We start from the raw sequence: 20,647 nt of genomic DNA on the forward strand, positions 1-20,647 counted from the left end.
CAGATCTGCTCAATCAAAAGTATGGTTTAACTCTGTTAGCTGAATGCACAGATCAGAAAGAAGTTTCACCGAATTATTCTGTGTAGTTTATATTTGAAGACATTCCTTTTTCCACTATTACCCTCTTAGCGCTCCGAATCTCCACTTGCATTTCCTACGAAAAGAGTGTTTCATAACTGCTCAATCAAAAATATGTTTTATCTCTGTTAACTGAATTTACAGATCAGAAATAAGTTTCACAGAATGCATCTGTGTAGTTTTTATTTGAAGATATTCTTTTTCCCAATGTAGGCCTCTTAGCGCTTAGCATGTCCAATTGCAGTTTCTACAGAAAGAGCGTTTCAGAACGGCTCAATCAAAAGTAAGGTTCAACTCTGTTAGTTGAATGCACAGAACAGAAAGAATTTTCACAGAATGCTACTGTGTAGTTTATATTTGAATATATTCCTTTTTCCACTATTACCCTCTTAGCGCTCCGAATGTCCACTTGCATTTTCTACAGAAAGAGTGTTCAGAACTGTGCAATCAAAAGTATGGTTTAACTCTGTTAGCTTAATGAACATATCAGAAATAAGTTTCACACAATGCTTCTGTGTAGTTTTTATTTGAAGATATTATTTTTCCCAATAGAGGCCTCTTCGCGCTCAGAATGTCCAATTGCAGTTTCTACAGAAAGAGTGTTTCAGAAAGGCTCAATCAAAAGTAAGGTTCAACTCTGTTAGTTGAATGCACAGAACAGAAAGAAGTTTCATACAATGCTTCTGTGTAGTTTATATTTGAACATATTATTTTTTCCACTATTACCCACTTAGCGCTACGAATGTCCAGTTGCATTTTCTACAGACAGAGTGTTTCAAAACTGCTCAATCAAAAGTATGGTTTAACTCTGTTAGCTGAATGCTCAGATCAGAAAGAAGTTTCACAGAATGCTTCTGTGTAGTTGATATTTGAATATATTCCTTTTTCCACTACTACTCTCTTAGCGCTCCAAATGTCCAGTTGCATTTTCTACAGAAAGAGTGTTCATATGTGCTCAATCAAAAGTATGGTTTAACTCTGTTAGCAGAATGCACAAATCAGAAAGAAGTTTCACAGAATGATTCTGTGTAGTTTATATTTGGAGACATTCCTTTTTCCACTATTACCCTCTTAGCGCTCCGAATCTCCACTTGCATTTTCTACAGAAAGAGTGTTTCAGAACGGCTCAATCAAAACTAAGGATCAACTCTTTTAGTTGAACAAACAGAACAGAAAGGAGTTTCACACAATTCTTCTGTGTAGTTTTTATTTGTAGACATTCTTTTTCCCAATATAGGCCTCTTAGCGCTCAGAATGTCCAATTGCAGTTTCTACAGAAAGAGTGTTTCAGAACGACTCAATCAAAAGTAAGGTTCAACTCTGTTAGTTGAATGCACAGAACAGAAAGAAGTTTCATACAATGCTTCTGTGTAGTTTATATTTGAACATATTCTTTTTTCCACTATTACCCACTTAGCGCTACGAATGTCCAGTTGCATTTTCTACAGACAGAGTGTTTCAAATCTGCTCAATCAAAAGTATGGTTTAACTCTGTTAGCTGTATGCTCAGATCAGAAAGAAGTTTCACAGAATGCTTCTGTGTAGTTTATATTTGAATATATTCCTTTTTCCACTACTACGCTCTTAGCGCTCCAAATGTCCAGTTGCATTTTCAACAGAAAGAGTGTTCAGATCTGCTCAATCAAAAGTATGGTTTAACTCTGTTAGCTGAATGCACAGATCAGAAAGAAGTTTCACCGAATGATTCTGTGTAGTTTATATTTGAAGACATTCCTTTTTCCACTATTACCCTCTTAGCGCTCCGAATCTCCACTTGCATTTCCTACGAAAAGAGTGTTTCATAACTGCTCAATCAAAAATATGTTTTATCTCTGTTAACTGAATTTACAGATCAGAAATAAGTTTCACAGAATGCATCTGTGTAGTTTTTATTTGAAGATATTCTTTTTCCCAATGTAGGCCTCTTAGCGCTTAGTATGTCCAATTGCAGTTTCTACAGAAAGAGCGTTTCAGAACGGCTCAATCAAAAGTAAGGTTCAACTCTGTTAGTTGAATGCACAGAAAAGAAAGTATTTTCACAGAATGCTACTGTGTAGTTTATATTTGAATATATACCTTTTTCCACTATTACCCTCTTAGCGCTCCGAATGTCCACTTGCATTTTCTACAGAAAGAGTGTTCAGAACTGCGCAATCAAAAGTATGGTTTAACTCTGTTAACTTAATGAACATATCAGAAATAAGTTTCACACAATGCTTCTGTGTAGTTTTTATTTGAAGTTATTATTTTTCCCAATAGAGGCCTCTTAGCGCTCAGAATGTCCAATTGCAGTTTCTACAGAAAGATTGTTTCAGAAAGGCTCAATCAAAAGTAAGGTTCAACTCTGTGAGTTGAATGCACAGAAAAGAAAGAAGTTTCATACAATGCTTCTGTGTAGTTTATATTTGAACATATTCTTTTTTCCACTATTACCCACTTAGCGCTACGAATGTCCAGTTGCATTTTCTACAGACAGAGTGTTTCAAAACTGCTCAATCAAAATTATGGTTTAACTCTGTTAGCTGAATGCTCAGATCAGAAAGAAGTTTCACAGAATGCTTCTGTGTAGTTTATATTTGAATATATTCCTTTTTCCACTACTACTCTCTTAGCGCTCCAATTGTCCAGTTGCATTTTCTACAGAAAGAGTGTTCAGATATGCTCAATCAAAAGTATGGTTTAACACTGTTAGCTGAATGCACAGATCAGAAAGAATTTTCACAGAATGATTCTGTGTAGTTTATATTTGGAGACATTCCTTTTTCCACTATTAACCTCTTAGCGCTCCGAATCTCCACTTGCATTTTCTACAGAAATAGTGTTTCAGAACGGCTCAATCAAAACTAAGGTTCAACTCTTTTAGTTAAACAAACAGAACAGAAAGAAGTTTCACACAATTCTTCTGTGTAGTTTTTATTTGTAGACATTCTTTTTCCCAATATAGGCCTCTTAGCGCTCAGAATGTCCAATTGCAGTTTCTACAGAAAGAGTGTTTCAGAACGGCTCAATCAAAAGTAAGGTTCAACTCTGTTAGTTGAATGCACAGAACAGAAAGAAGTTTCATACAATGCTTCTGTGTAGTTTATATTTGAACATATTCTTTTTTCCACTATTACCCACTTAGCGCTACGAATGTCCAGTTGCATTTTCTACAGACAGAGTGTTTCAAAACTGCTCAATCAAAAGTATGGTTTAACTCTGTTAGCTGAATGCTCAGATCAGAAAGAAGTTTCACAGAATGCTTCTGTGTAGTTTATATTTGAATATATTCCTTTTTCCACTACTACGCTCTTAGCGCTCCAAATGTCCAGTTGCATTTTCTACAGAAAGAGTGTTCAGATCTGCTCAATCAAAAGTATGGTTTAACTCTGTTAGCTGAATGCACAGATCAGAAAGAAGTTTCACAGAATGATTCTCTGTAGTTTATATTTGGAGACATTCCTTTTTCCACTATTACCCTCTTAGCGCTCCGAATCTCCACTTGCATTTTCTACAGAAAGAGTGTTTCAGAACGGCTCAATCAAAACTAAGGTTCAACTCTTTTAGTTGAACAAACAGAACAGAAAGAAATTTCACAGAATGCATCTGTGTAGTTTTTATTTGAAGATATTCTTTTTCCAAATGTAGGCCTCTTAGCGCTTAGCATGTCCAATTGCAGTTTCTACAGAAAGAGTGTTTCAGAACGGCTCAATTAAAAGTAAGGTTCAACTCTGTTAGTTGAATGCACAGAACAGAAAGAATTTTCACAGAATGCTACTGTGTAGTTTATATTTGAATATATTCCTTTTTCCACTATTTCCCTCTTAGCGCTCCGAATGTCCACTTGCATTTTCTACAGAAAGAGTGTTCAGAACTGCGCAATCAAAAGTATGGTTTAACTCTGTTAGCTTAATGAACATATCAGAAATAAGTTTCACACAATGCTTCTGTGTAGTTTTTATTTGAAGATATTATTTTTCCCAATAGAGGCCTCTTAGCGCTCAGAATGTCCAATTGCAGTTTCTACAGAAAGAGTGTTTCAGAAAGGCTCAATCAAAAGTAAGGTTCAACTCTGTTAGTTGAATGCACAGAACAGAAAGAAGTTTCATGCAATGCTTCTGTGTAGTTTATATTTGAACATATTCTTTTTTCCACTATTACCCACTTGGCGCTACGAATGTCCAGTTGCATTTTCTACAGACAGAGTGTTTCAAAACTGCTCAATCAAAAGTATGGTTTAACTCTGTTAGCTGAATGCTCAGATCAGAAAGAAGTTTCACAGAATGCTTCTGTGTAGTTTATATTTGAATATATTCCTTTTTCCACTACTACACTCTTAGCGCTCCAATTGTCCAGTTGCATTTTCTACAGAAAGAGTGTTCAGATCTGCTCAATCAAAAGTATGGTTTAACTCTGTTAGCTGAATGCACAGATCAGAAAGAAGTTTCACAGAATGATTCTGTGTAGTTTATATTTGGAGACATTCCTTTTTCCACTATTACCCTCTTAGTGCTCCGAATCTCCACTTGCATTTTCTACAGAAAGAGTGTTTCAGAACGGCTCAATCAAAACTAATGTTCAACTCTTTTAGTTGAACAAACAGAACAGAAAGAAGTTTCACACAATTCTTCTGTGTAGTTTTTATTTGTAGACATTCTTTTTCCCAATATAGGCCTCTTAGCGCTCAGAATGTCCAATTGCAGTTTCTACAGAAAGAGTGTTTCAGAACGACTCAATCAAAAGTAAGGTTCAACTCTGTTAGTTGAATGCACAGAACAGAAAGAAGTTTCATACAATGCTTCTGTGTAGTTTATATTTGAACATATTCTTTTTTCCACTATTACCCACTTAGCGCTACGAATGTCCAGTTGCATTTTCTACAGACAGAGTGTTTCAAAACTGCTCAATCAAAAGTATGGTTTAACTCTGCTAGCTGAATGCTCAGATCAGAAAGAAGTTTCTCAGAATGCTTCTGTGTAGTTTATATTTGAATATATTCCTTTTTCCACTACTACGCTCTTAGCGCTCCAAATGTCCAGTTGCATTTTCTACAGAAAGAGTGTTCAGATCTGCTCAATCAAAAGTATGGTTTAACTCTGTTAGCTGAATGCACAGATCAGAAAGAAGTTTCACCGAATGATTCTGTGTAGTTTATATTTGAAGACATTACTTTTTCCACTATTACCCTCTTAGCGCTCCGAATCTCCACTTGCATTTTCTACAAAAAGAGTGTTTCATAACTGCTCAATCAAAAATATGTTTTATCTCTGTTAACTGAATTTACAGATCAGAAATAAGTTTCACAGAATGCATCTGTGTAGTTTTTATTTGATGATATTTTTTTCCCAATGTAGGCCTCTAAGCGCTTAGCATGTCCAATTGCAGTTTCTACAGAAAGAGTGTTTCAGTAGGCTCAATTAAAAGTAAGGTTCAACTCTGTTAGTTGAATGCACAGAACAGAAAGAATTTTCACAGAATGCTACTGTGTAGTTTATATTTGAATATATTCCTTTTTCCACTATTACCCTCTTAGCGCTCCGAATGTCCACTTGCATTTTCTACAAAAAGAGTATTCAGAACTGCGCAATCAAAATTATGGTTTAACTCTGTTAGCTTAATGAACATATCAGAAATAAGTTTCACACAATGCTTCTGTGTAGTTTTTATTTGAAGATATTATTTTTCCCAATATAGGCCTCTTAGCGCTCAGAATGTCCAATTGCAGTTTCTACAGAAAGAGTGTTTCAGAAAGGCTCAATCAAAAGTAAGGTTCAACTCTGTTAGTTGAATGCACAGAACAGAAAGAAGTTTCATACAATGCTTCTGTGTAGTTTATATTTGAACATATTCTTTTTTCCACTATTACCCACTTAGCGCTACGATTGTCCAGTTGCATTTTCTACAGACAGAGTGTTTCAAAACTGCTCAATCAAAAGTATGGTTTAACTCTGTTAGCTGAATGCTCAGATCAGAAAGAAGTTTCACAGAATGCTTCTGTGTAGTTTATATTTGAATATATTCCTTTTTCCACTACTACTCTCTTAGCGCTCCAAATGTCCAGTTGCATTTTCTACAGAAAGAGTGTTCAGATCTGCTCAATCAAAAGTATGGTTTAACTCTGTTAGCTGAATGCACAGATCAGAAAGAAGTTTCACAGAATGATTCTGTGTAGTTTATATTTGGAGACATTCCTTTTTCGACTATTACCCTCTTAGCGCTCCGAATCTCCACTTGCATTTTCTACAGAAAGAGTGTTTCAGGACGGCTCAATCAAAACTAAGGTTCAACTCTTTTAGTTGAACAAACATAACAGAAAGAAGTTTCACACAATTCTTCTGTGTAGTTTTTATTTGTAGACATTCTTTTTCCCAATATAGGCCTCTTAGCGCTCAGAATGTCCAATTGCAGTTTCTACAGAAAGAGTGTTTCAGAACGGCTCAATCAAAAGTAAGGTTCAACTCTGTTAGTTGAATGCACAGAACAGAAAGAAGTTTCATACAATGCTTCTGTGTAGTTTATATTTGAACATATTCTTTTTTCCACTATTACCCACTTAGCGCTACGAATGTCCAGTTGCATTTTCTACAAACAGAATGTTTCAAAACTGCTCAATCAAAAGTATGGTTTAACTCTGTTAGCTGAATGCTCAGATCAGAAAGAAGTTTCACAGAATGCTTCTGTGTAGTTTATATTTGAATATATTCCTTTTTCCACTACTACGCTCTTAGCGCTCCAAATGTCCAGTTGCATTTTCTACAGAAAGAGTGTTCAGATCTGCTCAATCCAAAGTATGGTTTAACTCTGTTAGCTGAATGCACAGATCAGAAAGAAGTTTCACCGAATGATTCTGTGTAGTTTATATTTGAAGACATTCCTTTTTCCACTATTACCCTCTTAGCGCTCCGAATCTCCACTTGCATTTTCTACAAAAAGAGTGTTTCATAACTGCTCAATCAAAAATATGTTTTATCTCTGTTAACTGAATTTACAGATCAGAAATAAGTTTCACAGAAAGCATCTGTGTAGTTTTTATTTGAAGATATTTTTTTTCCCAATGTAGGCCTCTTAGCGCTTAGCATGTCCAATTGCAGTTTCTACAGAAAGAGTGTTTCAGAACGGCTCTATCAAAACTAAGGTTCAACTCTTTTAGTTGAACAAACAGAACAGAAAGAAGTTTCACACAATTCTTCTGTGTAGTTTTTATTTGTAGACATTCTTTTTCCCAATATAGGCCTCTTAGCGCTCAGAATGTCCAATTGCAGTTTCTACAGAAAGAGTGTTTCAGAACGGCTCAATCAAAAGTAAGGTTCAACTCTGTTAGTTGAATGCACAGAACATAAAGAATTTTCACAGAATGCTACTGTGTAGTTTATATTTGAATATATTCCTTTCTCCACTATTACCCTCTTAGCGCTCCGAATGTCCACTTGCATTTTCTACAGAAAGAGTGTTCAGAACTGCGCAATCAAAAGTATGGTTTAACTCTGTTAGCTTAATGAACATATCAGAAATAAGTTTCACACAATGCTTCTGTGTAGTTTTTATTTGAAGATATTATTTTTCCCAATAGAGGCCTCTTAGCGCTCAGAATGTCCAATTGCAGTTTCTACAGAAAGAGTGTTTCAGAAAGGTTCAATCAAAACTAAGGTTCAACTCTGTTGGTTGAATGCACAGAAGAGAAAGAAATTTCAAACAATGCTTCTGTGTAGTTTATATTTGAACATATTCTTTTTTCCACTATTACCCACTTGGCGCTACGAATGTCCAGTTGCATTTTCTACAGACAGAGTGTTTCAAAACTGCTCAATCAAAAGTATGGTTTAACTCTGTTAGCTGAATGCTCAGATCAGAAAGAAGTTTCACAGAATGCTTCTGTGTAGTTTATATTTGAATATATTCCTTTTTCCACTACTACTCTCTTAGCGCTCCAAATGTCCAGTTGCATTTTCTACAGAAAGAGTGTTCAGATCTGCTCAATCAAAAGTATGGTTTAACTCTGTTAGCTGAATGCCCAGATCAGAAAGAAGTTTCACAGAATGATTCTGTGTAGTTTATATTTGGAGACATTCCTTTTTCCACTATTACCCTCTTAGCGCTCCGAATCTCCACTTGCATTTTCTACAGAAAGAGTGTTTCAGAACGGCTCAATCAAAACTAAAGTTCAACTCTTTTAGTTGAACAAACAGAACAGAAAGAAGTTTCACACAATTCTTCTGTATAGTTTTTATTTGTAGACATTCTTTTTCCCAATATAGGCCTCTTAGCGCTCAGAATGTCCAATTGCAGTTTCTACAGAAAGAGTGTTTCAGAACGAGTCAATCAAAAGTAAGGTTCAACTCTGTTAGTTGAATGCACAGAACAGAAAGAAGTTTCATACAATGCTTCTGTGTAGTTTATATTTGAACATATTCTTTTTTCCACTATTACCCACTTAGCGCTACGAATGTCCAGTTGCATTTTCTACAGACAGAGTGTTTCAAAACTGCTCAATCAAAAGTATGGTTTAACTCTGCTAGCTGAATGCTCAGATCAGAAAGAAGTTTCTCAGAATGCTTCTGTGTAGTTTATATTTGAATATATTCCTTTTTCCACTACTACGCTCTTAGCGCTCCAAATGTCCAGTTGCATTTTCTACAGAAAGAGTGTTCAGATCTGCTCAATCAAAAGTATGGTTTAACTCTGTTAGCTGAATGCACAGATCAGAAAGAAGTTTCACCGAATGATTCTGTGTAGTTTATATTTGAAGACATTCCTTTTTCCACTATTACCCTCTTAGCGCTCCGAATCTCCACTTGCATTTTCTACAAAAAGAGTGTTTCATAACTGCTCAATCAAAAATATGTTTTATCTCTGTTAACTGAATTTACTGATCAGAAATAAGTTTCACAGAATGCATCTGTGTAGTTTTTATTTGATGATATTCTTTTTCCCAATGTAGGCCTCTAAGCGCTTAGCATGTCCAATTGCAGTTTCTACAGAAAGAGTGTTTCAGAAAGGCTCAATCAAAAGTAAGGTTCAACTCTGTTAGTTGAATGCACAGAACAGAAAGTATTTATACAGAATGCTACTGTGTAGTTTATATTTGAATATATTCCTTTCTCCACTATTACCCTCTTAGCGCTCCGAATGTCCACTTGCATTTTCTACAGAAAGAGTGTTCAGAACTGCGCAATCAAAAGTATGGTTTAACTCTGTTAGCTTAATGAACATATCAGAAATAAGTTTCACACAATGCTTCTGTGTAGTTTTTATTTGAAGATATTATTTTTCCCAATATAGGCCTCTTAGCGCTCAGAATGTCCAATTGCAGTTTCTACAGAAAGAGTGTTTCAGAAAGGCTCAATCAAAAGTAAGGTTTAACTCTGTTAGTTGAATGCACAGAACAGAAAGTAATTTCATACAATGCTTCTGTGTAGTTTATATTTGAACATATTCTTTTTTCCACTATTACCCACTTGGCGCTACGAATGTACAGTTGCATTTCCTACATACAGAGTGTTTCAAAACTGCTCAATCAAAAGTATGGTTTAACTCTGTTAGCTGAATGCTCAGATCAGAAAGAAGTTTCACAGAATGCTTCTGTGTAGTTTATATTTCAATATATTCCTTTTTCCACTACTACTCTCTTAGCGCTCCAAATGTCCAGTTGCATTTTCTACAGAAAGAGTGTTCAGATCTGCTCAATCAAAAGTATGGTTTTACTCTGTTAGCTGAATGCACAGATCAGAAAGAAGTTTCACAGAATGATTCTCTGTAGTTTATATTTGGAGACATTCCTTTTTCCACTATTACCCTCTTAGCGCTCCGAATCTCCACTTGCATTTTCTACAGAAAGAGTGTTTCAGAACGGCTCAATCAAAACTAAGGTTCAACTCTTTTAGTTGAACAAACAGAACAGAAAGAAATTTCACAGAATGCATCTGTGTAGTTTTTATTTGAAGATATTCTTTTTCCGAATGTAGGCCTCTTAGCGCTTAGCATGTCCAATTGCAGTTTCTACAGAAAGAGTGTTTCAGAACGGCTCAATTAAAAGTAAGGTTCAACTCTGTTAGTTGAATGCACAGAACAGAAAGTATTTTCACAGAATGCTACTGTGTAGTTTGTATTTGAATATATTCCTTTTTCCACTATTTCACTCTTAGCGCTCCGAATGTCCACTTGCATTTTCTACAGAAAGAGTGTTCAGAACTGCGCAATCAAAAGTATGGTTTAACTCTGTTAGCTTAATGAACATATCAGAAATAAGTTTCACACAATGCTTCTGTGTAGTTTTTATTTGAAGATATTATTTTTCCCAATAGAGGCCTCTTAGCGCTCAGAATGTCCAATTGCAGTTTCTACAGAAAGAGTGTTTCAGAAAGGCTCAATCAAAAGTAAGGTTCAACTCTGTTAGTTGAATGCACAGAACAGAAAGAAGTTTCATGCAATGATTCTGTGTAGTTTATATTTGAACATATTCTTTTTTCCACTATTACCCACTTGGCGCTACGAATGTCCAGTTGCATTTTCTACAGACAGAGTGTTTCAAAACTGCTCAATCAAAAGTATGGTTTAATTCTGTTAGCTGAATGCTCAGATCAGAAAGAAGTTTCACAGAATGCTTCTGTGTAGTTTATATTTGAATATATTCCTTTTTCCACTACTACTCTCTTAGCGCTCCAATTGTCCAGTTGCATTTTCTACAGAAAGAGTGTTCAGATCTGCTCAATCAAAAGTATGGTTTAACTATGTTAGCTGAATGCACAGATCAGAAAGAAGTTTCACAGAATGATTCTGTGTAGTTTATATTTGGAGACATTCCTTTTTCCACTATTACCCTCTTAGTGCTCCGAATCTCCACTTGCATTTCCTACAGAAAGAGTGTTTCAGAACGGCTCAATCAAAACTAAGGTTCAACTCTTTTAGTTGAACAAACAGAACAGAAAGAAGTTTCACACAATTCTTCTGTGTAGTTTTTATTTGTAGACATTCTTTTTCCCAATATAGGCCTCTTAGCGCTCAGAATGTCCAATTGCAGTTTCTACAGAAAGAGTGTTTCAGAACGGCTCAATCAAAAGTAAGGTTCAACTCTGTTAGTTGAATGCACAGAACAGAAAGAAGTTTCATACAATGCTTCTGTGTAGTTTATATTTGAACATATTCTTTTTTCCACTATTACCCACTTAGCGCTACGAATGTCCAGTTGCATTTTCTACAAACAGAGTGTTTCAAAACTGCTCAATCAAAAGTATGGTTTAACTCTGTTAGCTGAATGCTCAGATCAGAAAGAAGTTTCACAGAATGCTTCTGTGTAGTTTATATTTGAATATATTCCTATTTCCACTACTACGCTCTTAGCGCTCCAAATGTCCAGTTGCATTTTCTACAGAAAGAGTGTTCAGATCTGCTCAATCCAAAGTATGGTTTAACTCTGTTAGCTGAATGCACAGATCAGAAAGAAGTTTCACCGAATGATTCTGTGTAGTTTATATTTGAAGACATTCCTTTTTCCACTATTACCCTCTTAGCGCTCCGAATCTCCACTTGCATTTTCTACAAAAAGAGTGTTTCATAACTGCTCAATCAAAAATATGTTTTATCTCTGTTATCTGAATTTACAGATCAGAAATAAGTTTCACAGAATGCATCTGTGTAGTTTTTATTTGAAGATATTTTTTTTCCCAATGTAGGCCTCTTAGCGCTTAGCATGTCCAATTGCAGTTTCTACAGAAAGAGTGTTTCAGAACGGCTCAATCAAAAGTAAGGTTCAACTCTGTTAGTTGAATGCACAGAACAGAAAGAATTTTCACAGAATGCTACTGTGTAGTTTATATTTGAATATATTCCTTTCTCCACTATTACCCTCTTAGCGCTCCGAATGTCCACTTGCATTTTCTACAGAAAGAGTGTTCAGAACTGCGCAATCAAAAGTATGGTTTAACTCTGTTAGCTTAATGAACATATCAGAAATAAGTTTCACACAATGCTTCTGTGTAGTTTTTATTTAAAGATATTATTTTCCCAATATAGGCCTCTTAGCGCTCAGAATGTCCAATTGCAGTTTCTACAGAAAGAGTGTTTCAGAAAGGCTCAATCAAAACTAAGGTTCAACTCTGTTAGTTGAATGCACAGAACAGAAAGAAATTTCAAACAATGCTTCTGTGTAGTTTATATTTGAACATATTCTTTTTTCCACTATTACCCACTTGGCGCTACGAATGTCCAGTTGCATTTTCTACAGACAGAGTGTTTCAAAACTGCTCAATCAAAAGTATGGTTTAACTCTGTTAGCTGAATGCTCAGATCAGAAAGAAGTTTCACAGAATGCTTCTGTGTAGTTTATATTTGAATATATTCCTTTTTCCACTACTACTCTCTTAGCGCTCCAAATGTCCAGTTGCATTTTCTACAGAAAGAGTGTTCAGATCTGCTCAATCAAAAGTATGGTTTAACTCTGTTAGCTGAATGCCCAGATCAGAAAGAAGTTTCACAGAATGATTCTGTGTAGTTTATATTTGGAGACATTCCTTTTTCCACTATTACCCTCTTAGCGCTCCGAATCTCCACTTGCATTTTCTACAGAAAGAGTGTTTCAGAACGGCTCAATCAAAACTAAAGTTCAACTCTTTTAGTTGAACAAACAGAACAGAAAGAAGTTTCACACAATTCTTCTGTATAGTTTTTATTTGTAGACATTCTTTTTCCCAATATAGGCCTCTTAGCGCTCAGAATGTCCAATTGCTGTTTCTACAGAAAGAGTGTTTCTGAACGGCTCAATCAAAAGTAGGTTCAACTCTGTTAGTTGAATGCACAGAACAGAAAGAAGTTTCATACAATGCTTCTGTGTAGTTTATATTTGAACATATTCTTTTTTCCACTATTACCCACTTAGCGCTACGAATGTCCAGTTGCATTTTGTACAGACAGAGTGTTTCAAAACTGCTCAATCAAAAGTATGGTTTAACTCTGTTAGCTGAATGCTCAGATCAGAAAGAAGTTTCACAGAATTCTTCTGTGTAGTTTATATTTGAATATATTCCTTTTTCCACTACTACGCTCTTAGCGCTCCAAATGTCCAGTTGCATTTTCTACAGAAAGAGTGTTCAGATCTGCTCAATCAAAAGTATGGTTTAACTCTGTTAGCTGAATGCACAGATCAGAAAGAAGTTTCACCGAATGATTCTGTGTAGTTTATATTTGAAGACATTCCTTTTTCCACTATTACCCTCTTAGCGCTCCGAACCTCCACTTGCATTTTGTACAAAAAGAGTGTTTCATAACTGCTCAATCAAAAATATGTTTTATCTCTGTTAAGTGAATTTACAGATCAGAAATAAGTTTCACAGAATGCATCTGTGTAGTTTTTATTTGAAGATATTCTTTTTCCCAATGTAGGCCTCTTAGCGCTTAGCATGTCCAATTGCAGTTTCTACAGAAAGAGTGTTTCAGAACGGCTCAATCAAAAGTAAGGTTCAACTCTGTTAGTTGAATGCACAGAACAGAAAGAATTTTCACAGAATGCTACTGTGTAGTTTATATTTGAATATATTCCTTTTTCCACTATTACCCTCTTAGCGCTCCGAATGTCCACTTGAATTTTCTACAGAAAGAGTATTCAGAACAGCGCAATCAAAAGTATGGTTTAACTCTGTTAGCTTAATGAACATATCAGAAATAAGTTTCACACAATGCTTCTGTGTAGTTTTTATTTGAAGATATTATTTTTCCCAATATAGGCCTCTTAGCGCTCAGAATGTCCAATTGCAGTTTCTACAGAAAGAGTGTTTCAGAAAGGCTCAATCAAAAGTAAGGTTCAACTCTGTTAGTTGAATGCACAGAACAGAAAGAAGTTTCATACAATGCTTCTGTGTAGTTTATATTTGAACATATTCTTTTTTCCACTATTACCCACTTAGCGCTACGAATGTCCAGTTGCATTTTCTACAGACAGAGTGTTTCAAAACTGCTCAATCAAAAGTATGGTTTAACTCTGTTAGCTGAATGCTCAGATCAGAAAGAAGTTTCACAGAATGCTTCTGTGTAGTTTATATTTGAATATATTCCTTTTTCCACTACTACTCTCTTAGCGCTCCAAATGTCCAGTTGCATTTTCTACAGAAAGAGTGTTCAGATCTGCTCAATCAAAAGTATGGTTTAACTCTGTTAGCTGAATGCACAGATCAGAAAGAAGTTTCACAGAATGATTCTGTGTATTTTATATTTGGAGACATTCCTTTTTCCACTATTACCCTCTTAGCGCTCCGAATCTCCACTTGCATTTTCTACAGAAAGAGTGTTTCAGGACGGCTCAATCAAAACTAAGGTTCAACTCTTTTAGTTGAACAAACATAACAGAAAGAAGTTTCACACAATTCTTCTGTGTAGTTTTTATTTGTAGACATTCTTTTTCCCAATATAGGCCTCTTAGCGCTCAGAATGTCCAATTGCAGTTTCTACAGAAAGTGTGTTTCAGAAAGGCTCAATCAAACCTAAGGTTCAACTCTGTTAGTTGAATGCACAGAACAGAAAGAAATTTCAAACAATGCTTCTGTGTAGTTTATATTTGAACATATTCTTTTTTCCACTATTACCCACTTGGCGCTACGAATATCCAGTTGCATTTTCTACAGACAGAGTGTTTCAAAACTGCTCAATCAAAAGTATGGTTTAACTCTGTTAGCTGAATGCTCAGATCAGAAAGAAGTTTCACAGAATGCTTCTGTGTAGTTTATATTTGAATATATTCCTTTTTCCACTACTACTCTCTTTGCGCTCCAAATGTCCAGTTGCATTTTCTACAGAAAGAGTGTTCAGATCTGCTCAATCAAAAGTATGGTTTAACTCTGTTAGCTGAATGCCCAGATCAGAAAGAAGTTTCACAGAATGATTCTGTGTAGTTTATATTTGGAGACATTCCTTTTTCCACTATTACCCTCTTAGCGCTCCGAATCTCCACTTGCATTTTCTACAGAAAGAGTGTTTCAGAACGACTCAATCAAAACTAAAGTTCAACTCTTTTAGTTGAACAAACAGAACAGAAAGATGTTTCACACAATTCTTCTGTATAGTTTTTATTTTTACACATTCTTTTTCCCAATATAGGCCTCTTAGCGCTCAGAATGTCCAATTGCAGTTTCTACAGAAAGAGTGTTTCAGAACGAGTCAATCAAAAGTAAGGTTCAACTCTGTTAGTTGAATGCACAGAACAGAAAGAAGTTTCATACAATGCTTCTGTGTAGTTTATATTTGAACATATTCTTTTTTCCACTATTACCCACTTAGCGCTACGAATGTCCAGTTGCATTTTCTACAGACAGAGTGTTTCAAAACTGCTCAATCAAAAGTATGGTTTAACTCTGCTAGCTGAATGCTCAGATCAGAAAGAAGTTTCTCAGAATGCTTCTGTGTAGTTTATATTTGAATATATTCCTTTTTCCACTACTACGCTCTTAGCGCTCCAAATGTCCAGTTGCATTTTCTACAGAAAGAGTGTTCAGATCTGCTCAATCAAAAGTATGGTTTAACTCTGTTAGCTGAATGCACAGATCAGAAAGAAGTTTCACCGAATGATTCTGTGTAGTTTATATTTGAAGACATTCCTTTTTCCACTATTACCCTCTTAGCGCTCCGAATCTCCACTTGCATTTTCTACAAAAAGAGTGTTTCATAACTGCTCAATCAAAAATATGTTTTATCTCTGTTAACTGAATTTACAGATCAGAAATAAGTTTCACAGAATGCATCTGTGTAGTTTTTATTTGATGATATTCTTTTTCCCAATGTAGGCCTCTAAGCGCTTAGCATGTCCAATTGCAGTTTCTACAGAAAGAGTGTTTCAGAAAGGCTCAATCAAAAGTAAGGTTCAACTCTGTTAGTTGAATGCACAGAACAGAAAGTATTTATACAGAATGCTACTGTGTAGTTTATATTTGAATATATTCCTTTCTCCACTATTACCCTCTTAGCGCTCCGAATGTCCACTTGCATTTTCTACAGAAAGAGTGTTCAGAACTGCGCAATCAAAAGTAGGTTTAACTCTGTTAGCTTAATGAACATATCAGAAATAAGTTTGACACAATGCTTCTGTGTAGTTTTTATTTGAAGATATTATTTTTCCCAATATAGGCCTCTTAGCGCTCAGAATGTCCAATTGCAGTTTCTACAGAAAGAGTTTTTCAGAAAGGCTCAATCAAAAGTAAGGTTTAACTCTGTTAGTTGAATGCACAGAACAGAAAGTAATTTCATACAATGCTTCTGTGTAGTTTATATTTGAACATATTCTTTTTTCCACTATTACCCACTTGGCGCTACGAATGTACATTTGCATTTCCTACATACAGAGTGTTTCAAAACTGCTCAATCAAAAGTATGGTTTAACTCTGTTAGCTGAATGCTCAGATCAGAAAGAAGTTTCACAGAATGCTTCTGTGTAGTTTATATTTCAATATATTCCTTTTTCCACTACTACTCTCTTAGCGCTCCAAATGTCCAGTTGCATTTTCTACAGAAAGAGTGTTCAGATCTGCTCAATCAAAAGTATGGTTTTACTCTGTTAGCTGAATGCACAGATCAGAAAGAAGTTTCACAGAATGATTCTGTGTAGTTTATATTTGGAGACATTCCTTTTTCCACTATTACCCTCTTAGCGCTCCGAATGTCCACTTGCATTTTCTACAGAAAGAGTGTTTCAGAACGGCTCAATCAAAACTAAGGTTCAACTCTTTTAGTTGAACAAACAGAACAGAAAGAAGTTTCACACAATTCTTCTGTGTAGTTTTTATTTGTAGACATTCTTTTTCCCAATATAGGCATCTTAGCGCTCAGAATGTCCAATTGCAGTTTCTACAGAAAGAGTGTTTCAGAACGGCTCAATCAAAAGTAAGGTTCAACTCTGTTAGTTGAATGCACAGAACAGAAAGAAGTTTCATACAATGCTTCTGTGTAGTTTATATTTCAACATATTCTTTTTTCCACTATTACCCACTTAGCGCTACGAATGTCCAGTTGCATTTTCTACAGACACAGTGTTTCAAAACTGCTCAATCAAAAGTATGGTTTAACTCTGTTAGCTGAATGCTCAGATCAGAAAGAAGTTTCACAGAATGCTTCTGTGTAGTTTATATTTGAAAATATTCCTTTTTCCACTACTACGCTCTTAGCGCTCCAAATGTCCAGTTGCATTTTCTACAGAAAGAGTGTTCAGATCTGCTCAATCAAAAGTATGGTTTAACTCTGTTAGCTGAATGCACAGATCAGAAAGAAGTTTCACAGAATGATTCTGTGTAGTTTATATTTGGAGACATTCCTTTTTCCACTATTACCCTCTTAGCGCTCCGAATCTCCACTTGCATTTTCTACAGAAAGAGTGTTTCAGAACGGCTCAATCAAAACTAAGGTTCAACTCTTTTAGTTGAACAAACAGAACAGAAAGAAATTTCACAGAATGCATCTGTGTAGTTTTTATTTGAAGATATTCTTTTTCCGAATGTAGGCCTCTTAGCGCTTAGCATGTCCAATTGCAGTTTCTACAGAAAGAGTGTTTCAGAACGGCTCAATTAAAAGTAAGGTTCAACTCTGTTAGTTGAATGCACAGAACAGAAACTATTTTCACAGAATGCTACTGTGTAGTTTATATTTGAATATATTCCTTTTTCCACTATTTCACTCTTAGCGCTCCGAATGTCCACTTGCATTTTCTACAGAAAGAGTGTTCAGAACTGCGCAATCAAAAGTATGGTTTAACTCTGTTAGCTTAATGAACATATCAGAAATAAGTTTCACACAATGCTTCTGTGTAGTTTTTATTTGAAGATATTATTTTTCCCAATAGAGGCCTCTTAGCGCTCAGAATGTCCAATTGCAGTTTCTACAGAAAGAGTGTTTCAGAAAGGCTCAATCAAAAGTAAGGTTCAACTCTGTTAGTTGAATGCACAGAACAGAAAGAAGTTTCATGCAATGCTTCTGTGTAGTTTATATTTGAAAATATTCTTTTTTCCACTATTACCCACTTGGCGCTACGAATGTCCAGTTGCATTTTCTACAGACAGAGTGTTTCAAAACTGCTCAATCAAAAGTATGGTTTAATTCTGTTAGCTGAATGCTCAGATCAGAAAGAAGTTTCACAGAATGCTTCTGTGTAGTTTATATTTGAATATATTCCTTTTTCCACTACTACTCTCTTAGCGCTCCAATTGTCCAGTTGCATTTTCTACAGAAAGAGTGTTCAGATCTGCTCAATCAAAAGTATGGTTTAACTATGTTAGCTGAATGCACAGATCAGAAAGAAGTTTCACAGAATGATTCTGTGTAGTTTATATTTGGAGACATTCCTTTTTCCACTATTACCCTCTTAGTGCTCCGAATCTCCACTTGCATTTCCTACAGAAAGAGTGTTTCAGAACGGCTCAATCAAAACTAAGGTTCAACTCTTTTAGTTGAACAAACAGAACAGAAAGAAGTTTCACACAATTCTTCTGTGTAGTTTTTATTTGTAGACATTCTTTTTCCCAATATAGGCCTCTTAGCGCTCAGAATGTCCAATTGCAGTTTCTACAGAAAGAGTGTTTCAGAACGGCTCAATCAAAAGTAAGGTTCAACTCTGTTAGTTGAATGCACAGAACAGAAAGAAGTTTCATACAATGCTTCTGTGTAGTTTATATTTGAACATATTCTTTTTTCCACTATTACCCACTTAGCGCTACGAATGTCCAGTTGCATTTTCTACAAACAGAGTGTTTCAAAACTGCTCAATCAAAAGTATGGTTTAACTCTGTTAGCTGAATGCTCAGATCAGAAAGAAGTTTCACAGAATGCTTCTGTGTAGTTTATATTTGAATATATTCCTATTTCCACTACTATGCTCTTAGCGCTCCAAATGTCCAGTTGCATTTTCTACAGAAAGAGTGTTCAGATCTGCTCAATCCAAAGTATGGTTTAACTCTGTTAGCTGAATGCACAGATCAGAAAGAAGTTTCACCGAATGATTCTGTGTAGTTTATATTTGAAGACATTCCTTTTTCCACTATTACCCTCTTAGCGCTCCGAATCTCCACTTGCATTTTCTACAAAAAGAGTGTTTCATAACTGCTCAATCAAAAATATGTTTTATCTCTGTTAACTGAATTTACAGATCAGAAATAAGTTTCACAGAATGCATCTGTGTAGTTTTTATTTGAAGATATTATTTTTCCCAATGTAGGCCTCTTAGCGCTTAGCATGTCCAATTGCAGTTTCTACAGAAAGAGTGTTTCAGAATGGCTCAATCAAAAGTAAGGTTCAACTCTGTTAGTTGAATGCACAGAACAGAAAGAATTTTCACAGAATGCTACTGTGTAGTTTATATTTGAATATATTCCTTTCTCCACTATTACCCTCTTAGCGCTCCGAATGTCCACTTGCATTTTCTACAGAAAGAGTGTTCAGAACTGCGCAATCAAAAGTATGTTTTAACTCTGTTAGCTTAATGAACATATCAGAAATAAGTTTCACACAATGCTTCTGTGTAGTTTTTATTTAAAGATATTATTTTTCCCAATATAGGCCTCTTAGCGCTCAGAATGTCCAATTGCAGTTTCTACAGAAAGAGTGTTTCAGAAAGGCTCAATCAAAACTAAGGTTCAACTCTGTTAGTTGAATGCACAGAACAGAAAGAAATTTCAAACAATGCTTCTGTGTAGTTTATATTTGAACGTATTCTTTTTTCCACTATTACCCACTTGGCGCTACGAATGTCCAGTTGCATTTTCTACAGACAGAGTGTTTCAAAACTGCTCAATCAAAAGTATGGTTTAACTCTGTTAGCTGAATGCTCAGATCAGAAAGAAGTTTCACATAATGCTTCTGTGTAGTTTATATTTGAATATATTCCTTTTTCCACTACTACTCTCTTAGCGCTCCAAATGTCCAGTTGCATTTTCTACAGAAAGAGTGTTCAGATCTGCTCAATCAAAAGTATGGTTTAACTCTGTTAGCTGAATGCCCAGATCAGAAAGAAGTTTCACAGAATGATTCTGTGTAGTTTATATTTGGAGACATTCCTTTTTCCACTATTACCCTCTTAGCGCTCCGAATCTCCACTTGCATTTTCTACAGAAAGAGTGTTTCAGAACGGCTCAATCAAAACTAAAGTTCAACTCTTTTAGTTGAACAAACAGAACAGAAAGAAGTTTCACACAATTCTTCTGTATAGTTTTTATTTGTAGACATTCTTTTTCCCAATATAGGCCTCTTAGCGCTCAGAATGTCCAATTGCTGTTTCTACAGAAAGAGTGTTTCTGAACGGCTCAATCAAAAGTAGGTTTAACTCTGTTAGTTGAATGCACAGAACAGAAAGAAGTTTCATACAATGCTTCTGTGTAGTTTATATTTGAACATATTCTTTTTTCCACTATTACCCACTTAGCGCTACGAATGTCCAGTTGCATTTTGTACAGACAGAGTGTTTCAAAACTGCTCAATCAAAAGTATGGTTTAACTCTGTTAGCTGAATGCTCAGATCAGAAAGAAGTTTCACAGAATTCTTCTGTGTAGTTTATATTTGAATATATTCCTTTTTCCACTACTACGCTCTTAGCGCTCCAAATGTCCAGTTGCATTTTCTACAGAAAGAGTG

Source organism: Symphalangus syndactylus, chromosome 23 (genome assembly GCF_028878055.3).
Source record: "Symphalangus syndactylus isolate Jambi chromosome 23, NHGRI_mSymSyn1-v2.1_pri, whole genome shotgun sequence".
Taxonomy (NCBI): Eukaryota; Metazoa; Chordata; class Mammalia; order Primates; family Hylobatidae; genus Symphalangus; species Symphalangus syndactylus.